This window comes from Cygnus atratus, chromosome 3 (genome assembly GCF_013377495.2).
Source record: "Cygnus atratus isolate AKBS03 ecotype Queensland, Australia chromosome 3, CAtr_DNAZoo_HiC_assembly, whole genome shotgun sequence".
In the NCBI taxonomy this organism is placed as follows: domain Eukaryota; kingdom Metazoa; phylum Chordata; class Aves; order Anseriformes; family Anatidae; genus Cygnus; species Cygnus atratus.
Genome location: NC_066364.1, coordinates 78680164 through 78700299, shown reverse-complemented (window position 1 = coordinate 78700299; position 20136 = coordinate 78680164). Strand labels below are relative to the sequence as shown.

The following is a 20136-nucleotide window of genomic DNA, read 5'->3' as shown; positions in this document are numbered from 1 at the left end:
GGGGCCTGTGGGACATCTTCTGCCTTGCTTCTGTATGCTTTCTGGCCACTGGCTGAACTCTTACAATGCACCCTGGATCATACCATCAAGGGCTGGACTGTTATGCTGTAAGCGACTTATCCCAAGGCAAGTGTCCTTACTAGACAATTCAGGTAAAATACTTGCATCCTGGAAGAATTAGAAACTTAAAGGAAAATTGGTCTCCTCCTTTCTCTGTACCCTTTTCAATTACATTTTAATGTTTATCAGTTTTTAGTTTGGGATGGGGATTCCTCTTATCCCATTTGCTTTTGTGCTCCAGAGGCTTGAACAGCCCTTTACTATTTCAAGAAGCTCCTGTTTACCTCCCTTCACCTGTGTTCTGTTTTCTGGCCCTCGTTTTTCTTTTGTTGACTCCCTGAGGGTACACAGATGGTAGCCTGGATGCCAAAAGGAATGATACTGAGGGAGTGAGAGTGGGAGAGGAAAAAAAGAAAGGAAAAGAAAGAAAGGGAAAAAACCACAGTGATTGCAGGAAGCCTTCAGACTCCCCTAACAGCAAAACCCTAATACATATCAGTGTGCTGGATCTTGTCAAGATGCAGGTAATGTTTAATTTTGGGAATGCAACCTAAACACATTTGGCTTGCTGGCTGTAATCGTTTAGACCTGTGAAGTAAGGTAACACGATTCCATCACAAAGCGCGTTCTGTCAGCTGAGAAGTCTCTCTTTATTCACATGCAGTTAGCCTGTTCTTTACTGGTGGGTGGCAGCCTCAGAGGCACCACATCGGCAGAATATGTAAGCGTTTCTCATCTCCAAATTAAGCCCTATGACATACTTCACCCTATGTGCAGGAAGGAGTTAATCTCACCGCTGCAGTCTGGTAGGTATTGAGCAGCATTTTTTCAGAGGATAAGGAAATGCCGTGACTTACAGATAACTTCAGCCAGTTGTTTTAGCATAGTGTTCTTTGGGATTGTAGTTGGAATATTCTTGGAGGAAGCTGATTTGCATCCAAAGTGCTTTATAAAATGAGTCTTTAAAATAAAACCCAGTAAGTAAATGCAAATGTTGTTCTTAGCATACAAAACACCACAGCTCTGCTACCTGTTAGTACAGCGTTGTACCACTTTCCTCAGCTCGCACATGAACCGCAGCCAAGCTTAGAACAGAACAGTTTAGCCGCACTGACGAGCGAGGCTGCAGAAAATCAGCCACAGCAGAGGTGGGTTAGTCATTAAACAGGCAACATTAGCAAAAAGGAGCGAGCAGAGCGTAGTCCCAGCACAGAGGACACCTAGCGGTGGCTGGCAGCGCCTGGTGCAAGGGGAGCTTGTGAGGGGCAGCCTCAGGCTGCTGGGCGGCCGCCTGCCCTCTCCTGAGCTCTGCTCAAACCTGGGCAGAAGGACCAAAATTCACGGCATGAGGGGTTAGCTGAGATCGACAAAGAGACAAGAAGTCACGAAGGACTGGGGAGGGCTCCTGTGATTCTGTGATCCAGTTTTCCTTCAGAGCAAGGGATGCAGAGGAGAACACGACCATCAGCAAGGAGGGAGTATTCAGTAAGTGCTGTGGAGTCTGAACTCCAGAAAGCCAGCTGGTTTTTGGGCTGAGAGAGCCTCACAGAAATAAGCAGCCAGAGCACTGTGGCAGTGAGAGCTTGGCCAGCAGAGACATCACAAACAAGTTTTGCTGACCACGTTCTGTGCTCACTCACAGCTCTCTTAACGCCTTATCGTTCCACTGACATTTCCTCAACTAGTTCTTTAATAAAGCAACCTTCCAGGAAGGATACCATCTATAACATCTTTTTTTTTTTTTTTTTTTTTTTTTCCTGAGGCTCCTTGTCAAGACAATAATATTATCCCTCTGGTCTTGCTCCTGTGCAGAGGCAATCTGCTGCCCAGCTGGACTAGTGACTCAGAATAGAAATGATAGCACTCAAATGTGTTAGTTTGACCCAAACAGTAACACTCACATAGGTATCCAAGCTCTAAGCAATGATTGTCACGTTTGCCAGTGTTGTTAGAATAAACTGTGACACTTTAAAGTTTGTTCTACTGATAAGCCTGTGTGAAGCTATGCTTGAGTATACGAATGCGGATTTAAGATGTATGTTAAAGGAACAGTTAAGCATAATAACCTAAAATTTGACCTGCCTTGGGTGTTTTGGATCTTTAGCGTACACTTGGGCAGTTCCTTTTCACTAAACCCAGCAAAGGACAGGCAGCGAGGAGACGCTCACAAGGCAGGCAGTGCTTGTAAATGTCAGCAGGCAGCTCCCAGAGCCGAGCAAACTGGTACGGCCACAAAGTTACGTGCCCATGGCAGGCGGGCGCGGGCGGAGGGGAAAGCAGGCGAGAGAGGTCTGGAAAATAAACAGGAGAACCATGGGTTGTTTCCGTGGGGTTTTGTAGGGGCAGACTTTATTTCCAGTGACGTCGCAGGCCGCCTCATTCGCGGCAGCAGATGGGAGCTACCGCACCAGTCGCGATAACATCTCGTGTGTCGCAACCGCCGTGTGGAAGCGGGCCCGGGGATCACAGACACGGTCTCTTGCGGGACTGGCCATAGGGAAATTCAAGTTCCCAGACCGGACCTGGGTGCTCAGGGGCAGAGCTCGGAGCCGGTCCCAGTCCCGGCACCTTGGGCTCGGGGCTGCGGGCACGTCGCCCCCCCCCCCCCACCTGCCGCCCGCTCCCTCACGGGGCAGGGCGAAGGCGGGGCGGTGCCCGGCCCTTCGCTTGCGCGACAGCCCCACTGACCAATGAGGAGCCGGCGTTCCCCAGGGGCCGAGCCGGCGGAGCCAACGGCGAGGAGGGGCGGGGCTTGAGGGCGTGCGAGGGGGCGAGGGGCGGGGAGGCGGGGGGAGAAGCCCCGCCCTCGCCCTCCCCTCCCCGTCCGGCGGCTGAGGCGCACTCGAGAGCGAGCGCCGGGCAGAGCGCGAGCGGTGCCGGGGGGGTGCGGGAGCAGCAGCGGGAGCAGCAGCGGCAGCAGCAGCAGCAGCAGCAGCAGCAGCGCTAGCAGTAGTGCTAGCAGTAGTGCTAGCAGTGCTAGCAGCGCCCGCCCGCGCGCCCCGACCCCAACCCCAACGGCCGCCCCCCCCCGCCCGCCTTCGTTAACGGCTCCTCCCGCGGGAGGGGGGCGGAGAAGGGGAGCCCGGCAGCGGAGCCCCGCGGGCCATGGGGGTCCCGCGGCTGGAGCAGGCGCAGCGAGGGCAGCGGCAGGTAAGGAGGGGGCGGCCCCGCTCCCCGCCAGGTGCCTCGGGGTTGGGGGGGGCAGCGGCCGATCCGTGGCGAGCAGCCCCGGGGGCTCCGGAGCCCTCCCGGGGGGGACCGGGGGCTCGGGACCCGCTCGGGACCGGCGTCGCTGCGGGGTTCGCGGCCGGGCGCGGCGGGGCTGCCCCGAAGTTGGACGCCTGCAGCTCCGGGCGGCGGCGGCGGCGGAGCGGGGCGGCGGGGGAGCTGGCGGAGCTCGGGGGGGCTGCCTCCGGCCCGGCCCCTCCGCTGGGAGCGAGTTTGGGGGTTGCGGTGCGGGGAGCGTGCGAACTTAAAAGGGAGCCGCTCGTACGAACGCTCCCCGGCTCTTTTGTGTGCGGTTCTCACTTCCAGAAGACTTCCAGAAGTTAACGCTAGATGGCTTTCTTATATCAGGTATCCGCCAGAGAAGGCAAGCATGTAATCTCTTTCTGCAGCCGACTATTTCTGCGTTTGTCTATTTTTTTTTTTCCTTCATGTGAGTAGTAAACTATCTTCTTGAGCAGTTCAGCGCTGGTTAGACCAGAACAGAACTTAAAATTTGCTTACTGGCTGATACAATTCAGTCTTTTCATCGCTTCAACTGTTTACAGACACTTTATATATGTGCTACCAATATCTAAAGGAAGCTTGCTTAGTTGCAATATAGTTCTGAAAAACACTCAGGTTCCTTTAAAGGAAGGCAGCTGGATAGGAAAGGCTGTAAATGTAAAGAAACAATAGTATCATCTCAGTTATTACTTAGTTTGTTGGACTTCATTTTAGAAAGAACCATAATAGCTGAACAATATTACTGCACTTTTTTTTTTTCGCCTAGATTTTGTGCCTAGCTATCTTGGACTGAAATATTTTGGAGTTGGATTCAGGAACATGGTGCATCACAGCCTGTTAGGTATTGGAAAGCCTGGGCCTGATGCTTTATTAACCTCTGTCTTCTCTTTTCCAAAACTGCCCCCGTTGTCAGTGGAGTGCAAGATTTGCTCCCTGTTTGTTTCTTTCGGTAGTAGCTCTGAAATACCCGAGTCTTAAACTTGATCTCCAAAATATCTTTTATTATTAATGCAAAAATGTTTAAATCATCAAGAGCCATGATGCATTACCATACAACAGTTGATTTATAATTTATGTAGCGTTCGTATAAAGCAAGATCACAGAGAGGTCTCTGAATGTGTTGTCTTGGTTTTGCATGCCCAGTGGGTTACCTTACCAGGTCACGCAGCACTTTAGGTATAACGAGGAATACTTGCTTGTAAGGATGCCAGGCAGTTTCACCAATCGTATTGGATCAATTAAAGATGTCACTCATATATGCCGAGGGTATAATGTGAAACCCAGAACTAAACAAAAGCTCAATCTTTTCCTAGCTGGTATTTGCTTACTGTGTAAATCAAAGAATTTTAAAGGTTTCTGTTCTGTCATCCTGAAAGAAAGATAATATGGTCTTTTCTGTAGACATGTACTGATATATACCGTTACTTAAGTACATTGTGAAATGCTCTTGGAAACGACAAGAGTTAAGGAACTAAGCGAGGCAGTGGTTGAACAGGCAAAAAACACCCCTTTCTTTTGCTTCTTGATGACCTTTGCAAGTGAACCGAGGCACTTCTTTCATCACTGTCAGCTTTGTGTTGGACGTGGTAGTCAGGCATTGCCCCTAAGATTGTATGCAGAGCAGCAGTTCTACCTGCAGGAGAAAGTGAGTATTTTCTCCTTGCCTTAGCTGCTGGGATTCAGATTACATTTAGATGGCTGGATGTTAAAATATACCTGGGAGCTTCATGCTTTTTACTGATGAGTGGTCTAGTTTGGTAATAACGAGTGAGAAATGCTACGTTAGTATGAAAATATAAGATACAAGCTACTGATTGTGGAAAGAGGGTGGGGTGCTGGGTTATCTAGTTTCTCACTGTAGTCATCCAAGATTATCAACAGTAGCCATACTGACAGCTTGAAATGTCACGGTTTGATGAGTGTTCCCTTCTCTTTCCTTGCGATTTTTGCTTTTCAGTTTAAAGTGTTGTACTTTGTCTTACGTTTGTGTTCAGACTTGACTGGTGTTTGGGCAAGCTGCACTGTGAATCAGTGAGGGAAAGAGGAGGCGGCTGTGTTTATTATTTGCTATGGTATTGTAGTCGTAGTCAAAAATTTTGATATACTAGATAGTATTCAATGCTTTAAAACATTACTTCTTGCAAAGTTAAGACAAATGTCAATTTATCTCTATTTTTTAAGGGAAAATTCATCCTATTATAAATATGAACAGTTCAGGAAGTTTAGGCTGGGGTGCTCCTCACAATATCTTTCTGCCCTGTTTTTTCTGACTGAATTATTTTGGGGAAATATGGTGATAACTCTCTACCAAATCTGAGAATCCAATGCTAGGTATTCATTAAGACTGTTGCAGTATATAGCTCTGATTAGGAAATTTGCTTTTAGTAGACGGAAAAGTATGTGTAACGCTTTTTTATTTTGAAAATACTATTTCTTCATACAGATTGCATTAAGAATAACACTAATTCCTCATGACACTCTCCAGTGATGCCATACAACTGTTTATACATATTTTTAAGAAATGCTAGGACTTCATGTGAATTAGCAGTCTTTCTTTTTTATAGTTTACTGTGCAACACTGAACTTAAATATCTGATTTACTCTCTCACTATCAAATGAGAGAGACGCTGCCTTCCTTTGTGGTAAAGCATAGACCCCTGGTTTAAACCTATTTCTAGGCATAATTGAATAAACTGAAGATGGAGAGGGATGATTATAGTTGGTGATACTCCTCTAGTTTTAACTGAAGGCAGGACAGCAGTAGGTAGAAATGTCATTGGGATTATTTTGCATCAGAGTCTTAACTAGAACATACGTAGACTCGTTTGGATCATAGAAGTGTAATTACATCAGCAGTTAGCAACTCATGGCTTATAACTGGATTCTAGTTTTCTGAGTTTTTCAAATAATGTTCAGCTCATACTTTAAACAAGACCTTTAATTATGTATGTCTTGAATCCTTATGGAGATAATCTCCTGAGCGTGTAATAAACATAAGCAGCTGCCGTCCCATCTTCTTGAACCTGTGAGCAAGCAGCCTTATTGGGTCTGTTGTGAAACATTTTAAAGAACGGTAATGTTTGAAAGGAAGTACACATTTATTTTAGTTCCTGATATCTGGGGATCTGTATTCCTTAAGAAAATGATGTGGCTCACTTTAGTATAAAGCTTTCTCTTTTTTCTTCAAGCTAAGAGATGTGATGTAGAAAGATACTGCAGTGGGAGGAAGGAATCCCTTGGATGTATGGGAATCCAGAAGAAGGCAGGAGGAGAGGTAGTAAATTGTGCTGTAGTAGCTAGGAAGCTGGAAGGTGGCAGTAGCTGAAGTTGTCATGTCTTCCCCTCCCCCTCAGCAGCTTGGCAAATTCAGATGCTCAAATGAAATTCTGAGCACAGAGCTTGGAGTTTTGCCATTGACTTTGATTCTTTTCTTACATAACGTCTTCATTTGTTGTCCTGCATCCTGCAGAGTGACATAGCCAGCTTTGCAGACATTAGTGTAATCCTCCTATGCTGCTTGCCGTTCCTTCCTTCTTTCCCCTCTCCCTTCATGCCCTCTTCCCCCGAATTCTCCCTGGCACCGTGGCTGTCGACTGTGATAATACCTGCTTGCTACCTCGTCTTTTAGGTAGGCTTTTGAATCATAGGTATTTCAAAATACAACTTTTCAGGCTTAAGTGATATTAAAATGATTTGATGGGATTCATGTTAGAGGACACATAATACAGATACAAAGCTCTGATACAAATCAACAACTTGTGCTTCCATTTCCCTTTCGGTTCACTAACCTTTATTTTAACCCTGATACAATCTATGATGAAATTATAGAACTGCTTTTACAGATTACATAAACAGCAGATTACAGTACCTAATAAAATGTACCGATAAGGACAGCCACTCTGAGAACATCAGAGGTTTTGTGGAAGTAAATGAAATAGAATTAGAATGTTTTTAAAAACTAATGATTTAAAATCTAATGATCTATTGAACTCACTCAAAGGTGGTTTTCTATTTTGTTTGTTTGTGGATGTTTTTTGACACTTGTTTTCTCTGTATATATGAGAGAGAAAGGAGAATCTGGACCATTGTGTAATACTCGTATTTTGTCTTCCATGTTGTTTTTTTTATATTTATTTTCATCAACTCTGGTAAATTTTGTAAGGATCTGAGAACTAAGTGGCAATCAGAGGTGAGAACAGAAGGGGGAGTAAGAAGAGAATACAGCTTTCTACAGATGTTGTAAATGCATATAGTGTTAAAACCCTTGTGTGTTTTTTTTCTCCCTTCACTTGGGGGAGTAAAAACAAGTCCTGCGATTAATGTGTAGTTGGCAAAACTGGCTCTGGAAAGGAGTGTGTGCGCTCACGCGCTCTCTCTCTCTCTCTCTCATGTTTTGTGGAGGAGGCTTTTGTGAAAGATACAGAATTTCAGTCTGTGGTCTTTTTTTCTTTTTTGTTTGTTTTGCTTGTTTTTTTATTCACTTTTTCATCTGAGAGCTGTGGGTTACCTAATCACACTCTTCCTCTCTGGTTGTTTTCATTTGTGGTTTTCAGTTCAATACCAGTTATTTCCTACTTTTAGATACCTAAAGAACATTCAAGGAAACAAGCACCTCCAAGTATTTTTCTAGACTCTCAGGACTGGAAGTGAATACTTGACATGCTTTAGTGTGAAATCTAATTGCAATACCAGTGTGACATAAAGTGGAAAAAATGTGGCTGTGTATATGCATACATCTGCATGCATAATGTGCACATCATATATAGGGTGTTTGCACGCGTATATGTCTTGCTTATTGTGGTGGCCAGCTGCTCTGGAAGAATTGGGGGCAGTTTAAGGTGACCAGGTTATCTTGCTGTTCTGCTGTAGTAAAGTAAGCCTTTGTGAGGTTGTCAGGACAACAGCTTATTATTATTGTTCCTAGTGTGTTGGGTTTTTTTTTCCCCTCTATAGCAATGAAGGGAGCTGTTTCAAAGAGGGTTGTGTTGCCTCACAAGGATTGCCAGCTGTGATTTGGGTTCAGCAGGATGCTCTGGGTTTGTCATGTAAAAATTCTAATTGATGATGAATGCAAACCCAGTGTGAGAATAATTTTGTTCATTGGACTAATGCAAAACAACCCATTGTATTTACAAACCCATGGCCTATTTTCTCAGCAGTGTTGTCATTACTCCTCTGTTCTCTTCCATCAGAGGCTTAGAGAAAAACGTTTTATGTTTGACAGTATAGAACCTGTGATAGGAGTTGAGAGAAGGCAGGAATTAGTTTAAGGCTATGTTATGTCAGTGAGCTCCAGCCTGATACTGGAAGGATAACAAGTGAAACCACTGGGGACTCAGTTTAGTTCGTCATATGTTCCTTCAAAATGTGGTATGAAATTGGTGTCTAATGATGAACTACACAGTTACTGTTTTAGTGTTGCCATTTTGAAGAACTACTATTCTTGTCACATGCTAAATGAGACACAGCTAACTAAATGACTGGAAGGTGCTTCTCTGTGCATGGCCAATATGTGCAGGAGATGCAGTAATTCGAACTGAAATAACTTTTAGGTTGTTGATACGTTTGGGGTGGGAGACTTGGTGGTTGTTCAACAAGGACAATTATGTGAGGAAAACTTTCAAATAGCTTTGAGGAATTTTTTTATTTCATAGAATATGCTAACAGATGGGTCTTGTTTTGGCACTTCCACGGTTTCCTCCCTTTATGTTGCTGATACCTAGATACACCTTAGTCTGATCCCCAAATTCTTTGATCTGGGTTAAACTATATAAACAGTGAAATGGTGTCCAAATAGTTAAAATCTTTCATCAAACAGTAACTTTCTATTTCAAGTTCCTTTTTTGGACAACTGAGACAACTGTCTATTCACTGAATAATTTGACAGAGATACCATAGGCAGTTGTAGGAACTGCCTGACAGAATCAGAAGCTATTGGGGTAAACCTGTGAATGCTTAGATCCTTTCTCCCTTACTAGGCAGTTGGTCTGGAGGTGGCTGTCTTCCCCCTCTCAGATTCTCTGCTATTCTGCAACTTTCTTGGTGTATTTGTCTCTTCCAAGCACAGTCTTGTTTGTATAGGAAACCATTCCAAATCCATCTTTCTGAAGACAGTGAGACTGAGTGAAGCAAACACAATGGTCATTGTAATCCATAGCAACGTGAGAACAGTTTTGCTTTTTCCACTTCTCTTCAGATGTAGAATTTTACCAGCTTGCAAAGGAGACAGGACAGATGAGATTATCTGAACTGGGTGAGAGCTGTAAAGGTAGCTGCTCAGAGTGCCACACCAAAAAAGACAGGCTAGCAAATATCAGTTGAGCTCCAACAGAGTTTTCTAGATGTATTGAGGTTGCTGCTGTTAGGTCAGAGGGACTTGCTGGAATTCTGAACTTCTGTTAGTCTCTTATCCTAGATCCCTGAAAAATCATTATCGCTACTGGAGGCTTCTGAATGAAGGGCAAGCAGTGCTTCATTAATCTATGAGTTTGAGATTTGATAGGTCTGCTAATGTTGGTGCTTCTCTCACAATTCACAGAATCACAGAATGGTTTGGGTAGGAAAGGACCTTAAGGATCACCTGGTTCCAACCCCCTGCCATGGGCAGGGACACCTCCCACCAGACCAGGTTGCCCAAAGCCCCATCCAGCCAGGCCTTGGGCACCTACAGCTTCTCTGGGCAGCCTCACCACCCTCTGAGGGAAGAATTTCTTCCTTATGTCTAAACTAAATCTCCCCTCTTTTAGTTTAAAACCGTTACCCCTTGTCCTATCACTACCTGCCTGTGTAAAATGTTGCTCTACATCTTTTTTTTTATAAGCCCCCTTTTAGTACTAGAAGGCCACTCTAAGGTCTCCCTTAGAAGAGGAAGACTTCTCTTCTCCAGGCTGACCATCCCCAGTTCTCTCAGCCTTCCTTCATAGGAGAGGTGCTCCAGCCCTAATGGATGACTTGGGACGCCTTGTGCTTTTTCTCTGTGGTTGTGTAATTTTTTTTCTAATTAAATTTCTGTAAGTGTAATTACTCTTTTTTTCAAATCTTGCTGAGTCAAACAGGCCCCAAACAATCTTGAGGTGGAGGGAGGAGTTTCACAGTGTGATTGCATAAAGCTTGTTTCCTTAGAAAATAGTTCTTAGAAGTAGCTGACCATTCTTTACATCATACTGTTCTGCAGCAATAGATATTGCATTTTGTAATGACTTTTAGTTTCAACTTTACTGCTGCATTTTTATGTACTGTTAAATATTTAAGATTATACTCATGCTATCAATGTGTAGTGTGCTGTTGTGCCTGGTAATGTGATACAAACTATGTCTTTGTATGCACCAACAATTAAATATCTGTCTTGCTCTATGCCTGTGAAAATTTTGTGGCTGCATATTAAAATGGGGTATTTGCATGTATGTATATTAATATTCTTTTCTCCTAGGAAAGATGTTCATTGTTAATGTTTTTTCTCTTTCTTGTGTAGACTCTACCCAGCTGTGTCAGTGTTCACTTGTTTTACCATATTCAGTATGCCTGTAGGTCAGCAGTGTTAAAGTTGCACCTTAGAGATTCTCCTGAACCGCATCTTTGCTTTACCAGCTGCTTCAGCCACATCTCTTAGTACAATTCTTTGTGGCAGCTACAGGAATAACTGTGGGAAAAGTAATAAGATGCATCTAAAATATGTTAGATCCTCCTCACTGTGACTTAATGTCAGGTAACCAGGTTGGAAAAAAACAAATGCAAAGCAAAAAAGGCCCACACCAGTTTTCAACAAACCATTCTTCGTGGACTCCCAGCAAGTGTTGTCCTGACTTCTAGTCACTTGTGGGGGGCACTGTGAAAATTTCCTCACTTAGAAAAGTAGAGGTCAACATATCTGTTGGAGCTTTATATGAAATAATCAATTACATTGATCAAAAATTTTAATTTTTGAGTAATTCTGCTTTGTTTGCTGTAGTATGATGTCTTTCCCATTGCATCATTCATGGATAAGGGGGATAATGCATTTTGGTTTCCTACCTTGGGTGGTGAAGTCAGTGTTTCTCCTCAGGGATTATAAGCATATTCTTCTTTAACCCTATGTTTTCTTCCCTAAGAGTAAGAAATCTAGTGCAATTTTTTTTTTCCTAAACAATCATTAAAATATCCTTCTGTGAATTCCCTGAGTATCTTTTACATAATCTTTATCAGTAGTTCTGGGAGCTTTCTGTATATTGCTGACACAATAAGTTCTATCAGGTTAGATTTAATATTGCTTATGGCAGTTTGCCCATCATCTACCTTAATGTTTATCCAGGCTTCTCGCGCAATTTTCACAGCACTTGTGTAACCAAATTACAGTGTTATGTTTTGGATGGGAGAGCTAGAGGAATGAGACAGTGACTGGACTGTCAAGCTCAAAAAATTTGCAGCCAGTGGTTTGTACTCTGCCTGGAGATCAGTTACAAGTGGACAGAGACCTATCCTGTTTTGTACCTTTATCTGACCTGGAGAAGATAAAGCCTATCCTCATCAAATTTATATGTGACATCTGACTGGGGGAGTCATTGGCATGGTTGAGGACAGTGCTCTGTGATTTAGAGGCTGGAGGAATGGACCGTAATAAACCTTGTGGCATTCAACAAGGATAAATGTGATTTCTTCTGCCTGGCGTGGGAGAGCCTCTTGCCACGGTATAGCCTGGGGGCTGCCTGCCTGGGAAGTAGGTTTGTTGAAAAGGACCTGTGCGTGCTGATGGACGTGTCAGCATATCTCTGTCTTCTGGTGGCCACACACTAAGCTTTATGACCAGGAGGTTGTCAGTGTTCAGCATTCCTTAGACTGCATTGGATATATTGCATCCAGTTTTGATTCCTCGAATGCACGAGAAAGATTGATTAAACTGAAGCTAGCGCAGTGGCTGGGCACTGAAATGTTGGGCTGGAGAACATAAGGAGAGGCTGAGAGAACTGGGTCTGCATAGCTGAGACAACAAAGTTTGGGGGGGACCCAACAGCTGCCTTGCGATACCCAAGAAGAGGTTAGTAGGACAGGGGCAGGTCCTTTAAGGAGGGTAGGAGATGACTTATATGAGTGCTTATAATCTAGAACAGGTGAGGTTCCGATCTGGCATTAGGAAGCAAAATTCACTACGAGGACTAGGGGAATGGAAACAGGCAGCGCAGACAGGCGGTGGAAGCTACATACTTTCCAGTTCTTAAGACCAGACTGGACAAAGGCCTAAGCGAGTTGGTCTGAATTCAGTGCTTTGAGCAGGATGTTCAGTTAGATGATGTCCTGAGGTACCATCCAGTGTGAATTATTCTATGAAAGGTTTTCTTTCAATGTTAGTCGATCTGATAATTGAGAATTTTAGTTGATGCTCCACTCTGTTTCTACTTAATTTGTTATAGTACAGAATATTTCTGTACTATGTTGTTGGGAAGATTTTGTTATTAGTCTAAGACAAAGAATATATGAGTACAAAATACACTGTTTAAATCAGTTGACGAGAACTACCAAATTATTGGCAGTTAAATATTTTATAACTCTTACAAAAGAATAAGCACTTAAAGAAAATAGCATCCGTTCAGGTTTTGCTTCAGATATGCATTGCTGGCCTTGTCACTGAATTCTACAACATGATTAGCAATACTGGAATTTGTGTGTGTGAACATCTATTGAGCTTTTCAATTGGATCTCTTCCAAAAGATTGTTTTGCTCTTAAAGAGCAGGACAATACGAGTTTGAAATTGGCTCTCAGCCAGTCAAAACTACATTTGTATTCTTTTGCTCTGACTGCTAATTTTACTATTGTGCAACTTCTGATAATCTATGCTAGAGTTATCCATATGACTGGAAAAAAAAATGATGTGATGTCATGTTATTTAAAAATCTAAAATAAAGTGGTTCAGCTCTGCAAGCAGCTGCTGCTTATACCTTTCTGTGTTTAGTCTTACCTCTTAGCTTCGTTAACTATAAACAAGAGTCAGCAGAACCTCAGAAGATTGAGACAGTTCCTGTTCTTGCTCATCCAACTTCACAGTAATTATACTTCTAAATATTTCTATGCTTACCAAACCATGAAACGGACCTTCAGATCTTTGTTTGATTTTTTGTGTGCCATTTTATTAAGTGTTTAAAAATTCAGGGTTTAGTATAACATTCGGCTTCAGTATAAAAGAGATTGTAAATGCACGCTGAGTTAATCGTAGCAAACAGGAAAGGGAATGGAAAGAATTTCCTTTAGGGTAAAACTCCTTGAAGTTGAAATGACCCTGATAGTGCTTGTCACTTGACAGGGAGGGTTACAAGATTATTTTTTTTAAAGGTGGGAAGGAATCTCTTTTGTCAACCTTTTGCATGGTATTGTGAAGGATAGGGAGAAGCTCAGTCTGATGTCCTTTTGACTTATATTTTCAAGAAAAGGAGATGAAACTTTAATTTTGTAACACTGATGGATCTCCAGAATTGTTTAATTTTAAGGTTGATGATAGATATAGATTGGCAGTCCTAGCCTGAAACCTCTTTTGCCCTGAACTCAACTATTTGTGTACTTGTTAATCCTGTTGCTTTAGTAAACAACTACATCATTGATCTTGATTCAATGGTGGGTTGCTGTCCTAGATTTTCTGTTTTTTTTTTTTTCCTCCCATCCTATACATGTAATGGAAGACTGTTCCAGAGACTTTACTGAGGACTAGAACTTTCTGCGAAGTTGTATGTGGAGCACATGCTGAGACTGCAGCCCGTTTGTCTGATTTTTTTTACGTGTATCTTTGTTTAGCCTACATACTCTTCCTTTCTTCCTTTTAGAAGACAACTTGCTCAGTCAGACCTCACTTTTCTGAGGTAAAATTAGCCAAACTTCTAAGCAGCCTTTAAACAAGACAGATGTGTAACTTCCTCTTGTGTGGTATGATGACTAGAAAACAGGGCTCTTCTCTGTGCTTGTTCTGTTCCTATGCTTTTGTTATGGCTAGGAAGAACCTAAGCAGTGTTCTGCACGGTTTTATCTGTGGCAAATAAAATGACATTAAAGCATTATCTCTACCTGGAAATATTGTAGAGTTGCGTGTTCATGTTGAGCACAGTGTCATGGTTATTCTTTCTGGTGTTTTCTGCTGATGGAGCTACAAGACTGATCAACATCTTTTCCTCTAGTTCTTGAATGAATGACTTTGCACATTTAAAAAAAAAAAAAAAAAGGGGGGGGGGGAATGTTCCTCAAAACTTAGTTTACTCTTCTTGGTTACATTTTGACCTTCCTTTGCAGTCCAAGTGGTTTCTAACTTCGTGTTGGTGTTAAGGTCGTTCTTGAAAATATGAAGGAAGACTGACTTAAAGATTGATCGTTGGCTTCATCTAATGAACTGATTTAGTTCTAGCTTCTTTTCAGGAGAGTCAGTTTTCTCTTTTTCTGGTCTCATTGTGGTGTTGTTATCAGGTACTTTCTTAGTTCCAGGTTGTATCAACAGCATTTTCTTTTTAATAACATTTTGCTGATCTAAGGAATCTTACTTCTATGTAGAGCTGTTGATCCTGAGCCAGATGCTCCTTGATGCTTGCAGAATCCCACCTGATGCAGTAGCTCTTGTGGAGTTTCTAAATATATCAAGCATGGCTTGCATGCCAAATGGTGACAGTATGGAGACGTAAAATACAGTAGTAGCAGGATGTCATGCTACCTCACCTCAACAGTAGCTGTAGAAAGTAATTCATGAAAATCAGTCTTCTGAAATCAGTGTGGAATTGTTAGGTCTTGAAAAGGCTTTATTTGTCCCAGTTAACGTTGATTTGAAATATTCCTCCAGCTTTGATATGAACATAGAGATTTTACAAATCAATGCCTTAAGTGAAGCTAGCTAGCTATATTGTTGCCTTTCAGTCCAGGGTCTTTCTAGTCACGTCCCTACATAATGATATTTTCAGACCATTTGTTTCAATGGTTAGAGTGAAATTGCTTAAGACCTACCTATTTATTTTGAGGACCTTAATTAGAGTGAAACGTGCAGGAGAAACGAGGATGTTATGTTTGTCAGAAACACGGTCCAAGAAGATGCTTCTTGTCATCTTTAGCAATGGAAACAGTGAAATATAAGTATCAATCAAAAATATAAATTGCTCCATAGAAAAAAAAATCATCAGTGTTTTCATTTGATAGTTGTGAAGAGCATTTTCCCTGTTTTGTAGGATACTGGCAGTTTATGAAACAGCCCTTTTCTGCTCTGCAGAGAAAAGATATATGGCATGGCACTTTTCCATGTCAGAATCTGGAATGTTGCGCTTATTAGAAACTTTCAGTGCCCTGAGAGAAATGCATAGAGCTGTGAGTCATAGTCATACTTCTAAGCTGTTGTTTTTGGAGAATGGCTAAAACCATTGCTTACAGAGGCTGGTGCTTTCTTCTGCAGTATTTTTCTGAAAATTACGAAGGGATATAGGAGGGAAAAATACTGTGCTCAATCTCTGGTGCAGTACCAGCTACCTTGGAAACTATTAGCAAGTTAGTGATCTTGCTTTGTCATGTGAGGCATATTTTGCTTTAGCCATTAATTGCTGTTACTTCCAAAAGTGTCTTTTTGTGTTGTCTTTTTTTTTTTTCCCTATATATATATATGAAGTGTTGCACTTCCAGAGAAGCAATTTGGAGGAGGAAAAGAAGATAGGATAGCATAGTGAAAAGTCTTATGATTTTCTTGTGAATAATGAGGAGACAAAGTGCTCATCAAACAGCTAATACACTGTGGGAAAATTCTACCTTCAAAGTGCTGTTTCTGCAATAGTTTGAATTTTCCCCTGTATGAAGTAACATGTACTTTTTTTTAAGAACAGGAAGAATAATTTAAGCTGAACTTTAAGTCATTATTTTCTTCCCTGTTTTGTGCTACTGCACATGCACAAAGGGGAAGATGACTAAGGGGAAGGCTGCGTAGACAGTATCATTATGTGCACAACATTTTAATGTGCATAGAGCAAAGGGGTGTAAGAGTGGGAACTTACCACTAGCTGCTAACTAATATTAATTGTTCTGATAATATTAAATATATATTCAGATGGAAGTGATTTTTTTTTTTCCTAGCCCATAGACTGCTGGAGAAGGCAGAAGGAGTTTGAGGTGGTGGAAAAGGAGGAAAGGTGGAGAATGCTTGGGTGGAAGCTGTGGGGTTGAACTTGTGTCCTTCTGTTCAGGCATTGATGACTTAAGGGAATAGCTGTCAGTCAGACTTCTGCTTTCCATTCATTCCCCAGGAAACGCTTTTCTTCACCTCTTCCTTGAAGCAGAAGTTTCAGCACACACATGCTTTATCTTGCTTTCAAGTTGTTTTATTTAGCCATAGTGTTCTGTGTTTTGTTCTGCTTCTCCTCTCCCCACAAGAAGGTAGTAATTCAAAGTCAGCTCATGTCCTAATGGGGTTACTTACTTGGGAATAAACTGATAGAAACTACTGTTCCAAGCCTTTTGGAGAGAGAATCTTGGGGAGAAACACTAAAACAAAATTGTAACTAATTACCAGTAGCCCAGGTGATTTATAGCAATAATATAAAAACTCTCATAGTTGAGCTGACCACAGTAAAACCTTGCAGTTATGAGATGTTATGAAACCTAAAACTTCAGCTTCTAATAAAATGTTTATGGCCTTCAACCTTTTTGGCAATAAATTTAAAAGAAAAAAACTGTTTAGAATACATTTTCTCTCTAAAACCATAACAACATAATTTCCACTCTAATACTCTCCTCCTCCCACATGGTCTCTCCTTCTACAATAAAAGTCATTATGCTTTTCCCATGCTCTATTCTGTCTCCCACACCCCTCTACTGACTGTCATTACCCACTTGTGGAAAAACAAAATCCCTTTTCTTCTTTGTTTCAAAAGTGTGGGCATGAGGTACAATGGTATAACTCAAACCCTGGGTGCATTGCTGCGCCCAGAGGGGCATCATGTCTCTCGCCAGAGGCAGAGTGTGCCTCTCGCTGACGGCAGCTCAGGATCCCTTCTGGCTGGGAGTGTGTGCTCAGACTCGATCCCTGCCTGCAAGGTTTCACACTTACTGCTGCCACGAGGACGTGCTCTCAGCCCTGAGTAGGCCAAAAGCACAGGTTGCCCCTTGGCCACTGGCAAGTTAGGGGGATGCATTTTCCAGCGATGTCTTGTATGGGACTGGTACAGTATGTAATATTAGAAAATTCAGGGCAGAGGGAGGTGTTTTTGGCTATGTTTGAATTCTTCCCATGATAGGTTGTCCTTTAAATAAATGAATAGGCAATAGTGTTTACTTCTGTTTTTATTTTTTCATTTTTGAGAATGCTCTGTCCTTATAAGCTAGTTAGACTTGAATGATTTTGTGTCTCATCAGTTAGAGAAATGTTTTCATTGCGAGAGGTTCTGAAGATCAGGAAGTGCATCTATAGAACACAAAGACAATGGCTATTTTTGGTTATTCCTAACTCAGTGGAGTTTAAGTGCCTAAACACTTTTCAGAGTACAAATCTTAGCCTTTTTATTCCTATTTGGTATGTAGAGCGTTAGTAACCTATATCACATAGATTCTATATTTAAATAAATATTGTCTGACCTTCAGGTATGATAGTGATGAAAGCCTTGTGGGTCCCTTCCAACTTGGGGTTTCAATGTTTCTAAGCCTCTTGGGCTCTGTATGTCACCAACACCTTGAATATTTTGAAATGGGTTTTGTCTCCCGTAGAATCAGATTATTGTTACTATTTTAAAATGTCTAGTTTGGTACATACAGTTAGTATGTATGCTCTGGAGATTGTTTGTAAATTTAATGATAACCCTGGAATCCTTGGCAGAGGTTCCTTGTTCGTTCACTTTTCTTTCTCCCGCCTATGTGACTACCATAGCCACCACCGTGTTCTTATGGTCAAAGATGACCAACTTAAAAACCACTAGCACATGGTGAAGATAGGTTAATAAAGATAGCATTATTTTGTTAGAATAGTTGATGGTATTCACTATCAAGAGGTAGCAACTTTTTTATTTTGTGGGAAATTGATGAATAACAGCAGTTTCTCTCAACAAACTGATGGATTTTAGATTAGGTGCTCGCTTACAAACATTGAATGAAAATGTATATTTGTTGTCTTCAAGAAGATCTTAGAGGGAATGAGACCAAGTGAATGGAAACACATGGAATATGAAAATAATTATTATGAATACTTTATATATACATATGTTCAAAATGATCAAAACTTTTAGATTGAAAGCTGGGAAAAAAGTTTCCTTTTTAGCTGTTAAGCACTATATCAGATGACTTCAGTGTTTGTTGTTGTCCTTCTTGCATCAAAATAATCCTCTTCAGGTCTTTCCTCATGTTCTTTGACCAGTACAAATGAGGTACAGGTCTAAGTTTTGTGATTATTGATGTGTTGGGTAGAATATTTGTGTAGTTAGATTCTGTTATAGAAAGATATACAAAACAAGCTTGGGATTTCTTTTTTTTGACTACTTTTCCATTATTATATCAGGAGCAGTTTATGCCAAAGTGATGACCTATTTGTGTAGGGGTTCACAAGTGAGTGACTGGTATGACTGGGCTAACCTTATGGCCTTAACAGAACAGAAAAATTCTGTCTAAAAGCTGAATGTGTCTTTTGTAATGGGCTGATATGCGAGGAACAACCCCCCCCCCCCCCCCCCCGAATGAGCCTGTCTTTGTACAGCACTGTCACCCCTCCATGGAGCTGATACAGGCTCTCTTCACCTGTCACTTTTGGTACAAAGAGACGAAGCCTGGCTATAGGCTTACTCCCACTGTCCTGGCCTGATTTCTGTTTCCCTAAAACCAAGTCTGATGCCTGCAAGGTTATCTATCACTTGTCCCTTTCATAATGCTAAGGTCAGAATCCTGACTTCTCTGTGTTTTGTACCTTCCCTGTCAGTCTTTAAAGTATCTCTTAAATCTGGATACTATCTTTGTCCTGTTGTTGGGAATAAAAAAAAGTCGTCAGACAAAAATGTTCTGCCCTCTTCATACTTCAAAAGATATTAGATTTTTTTTCCTTGTAGTCCATACATCCAAAGAGTACATTAAATTGAAAAAACTTCTGTTTTCGGTAAAAAAAAAAAAAAAAAAAAAAAAAAACCACAACACATTTGTACCTATTTGTTCTTAAAAGTATGAGTTACTTAGAAATCCTCTGGCTGATTATCATGACTGAAACAAATACTAATAACTTAATCAGAAGGGGAATTTAGGGCTGGGTGACATTTACATTACTTTTACATGCTTTGCAGTTATCACATGTGTATTGCAGTTGCACAGTTGTCTCAGGGATTTTTTTTTAAGTACCACTCAGTCTTGATGTGCTGTTTTCTTGGCAAGCCAGTCTTAACATTCTTGCCATGTGGAATTTCTTAAGCAGAGCCTTCTACCAGAAAGAAGTAAAGTACAACAGAAGCCACTCTTGGGTTGGGGAGAGAAGGAAATCTTGGCCAGGTGGGGGAGAGGTGAATCAATGGGTATGCATGTGTGCACGTTCATCAGAAATGTAGAAAGAGAAAACCTAATTGTGACCGACTCTTTCATTGTCTGTCCCCTTCAGAACCACGCAAACTAAAAAGCAGTAAGCTCTCAGATCTAAATGGATCACTGCTGGTTTTTTGTTCTTTCAGTCATCTGGGTTTTACAAAGTAGCAGAAAGAGACAAATTATCCTTGGTCTGTGGAATCAGTTCAGAACACAGACAATGTAATACTTTACCTTTTTAAACATCCCAGTAAGTCTTTAAGACTGTCAAAATGTTACTGTCACAAAATTGGGGCTACGTTGTAAGCTGGCTGATGTTTAATTTAAATTGTTCTGGTTTTGGGTGTTAGATAACTATACCTGGTATAAACGGTAGATCATCT

The 20136-nt window shown here is 41.7% G+C and overlaps 1 protein-coding gene across 4 annotated transcripts in view; it reads left to right on the top strand.

The window, feature by feature from the left end:
• Positions 1-2905: 2905 nt before the first annotated feature.
• SIPA1L2 (signal induced proliferation associated 1 like 2) overlaps positions 2906-20136 on the top strand; it is a 143167-nt gene continuing 125936 nt past the window's right edge. For 2 of the 4 annotated variants that reach the window (XM_035561339.2, XM_035561316.2), the window contains exon 1: positions 2906-3210. The gene's annotated coding sequence lies outside the window, so the exon portion shown is untranslated. The remainder of the gene's footprint in view (positions 3211-20136) is intronic. The other 2 variants (XM_050709908.1, XM_035561332.2) reach the window with 2 other exon arrangements.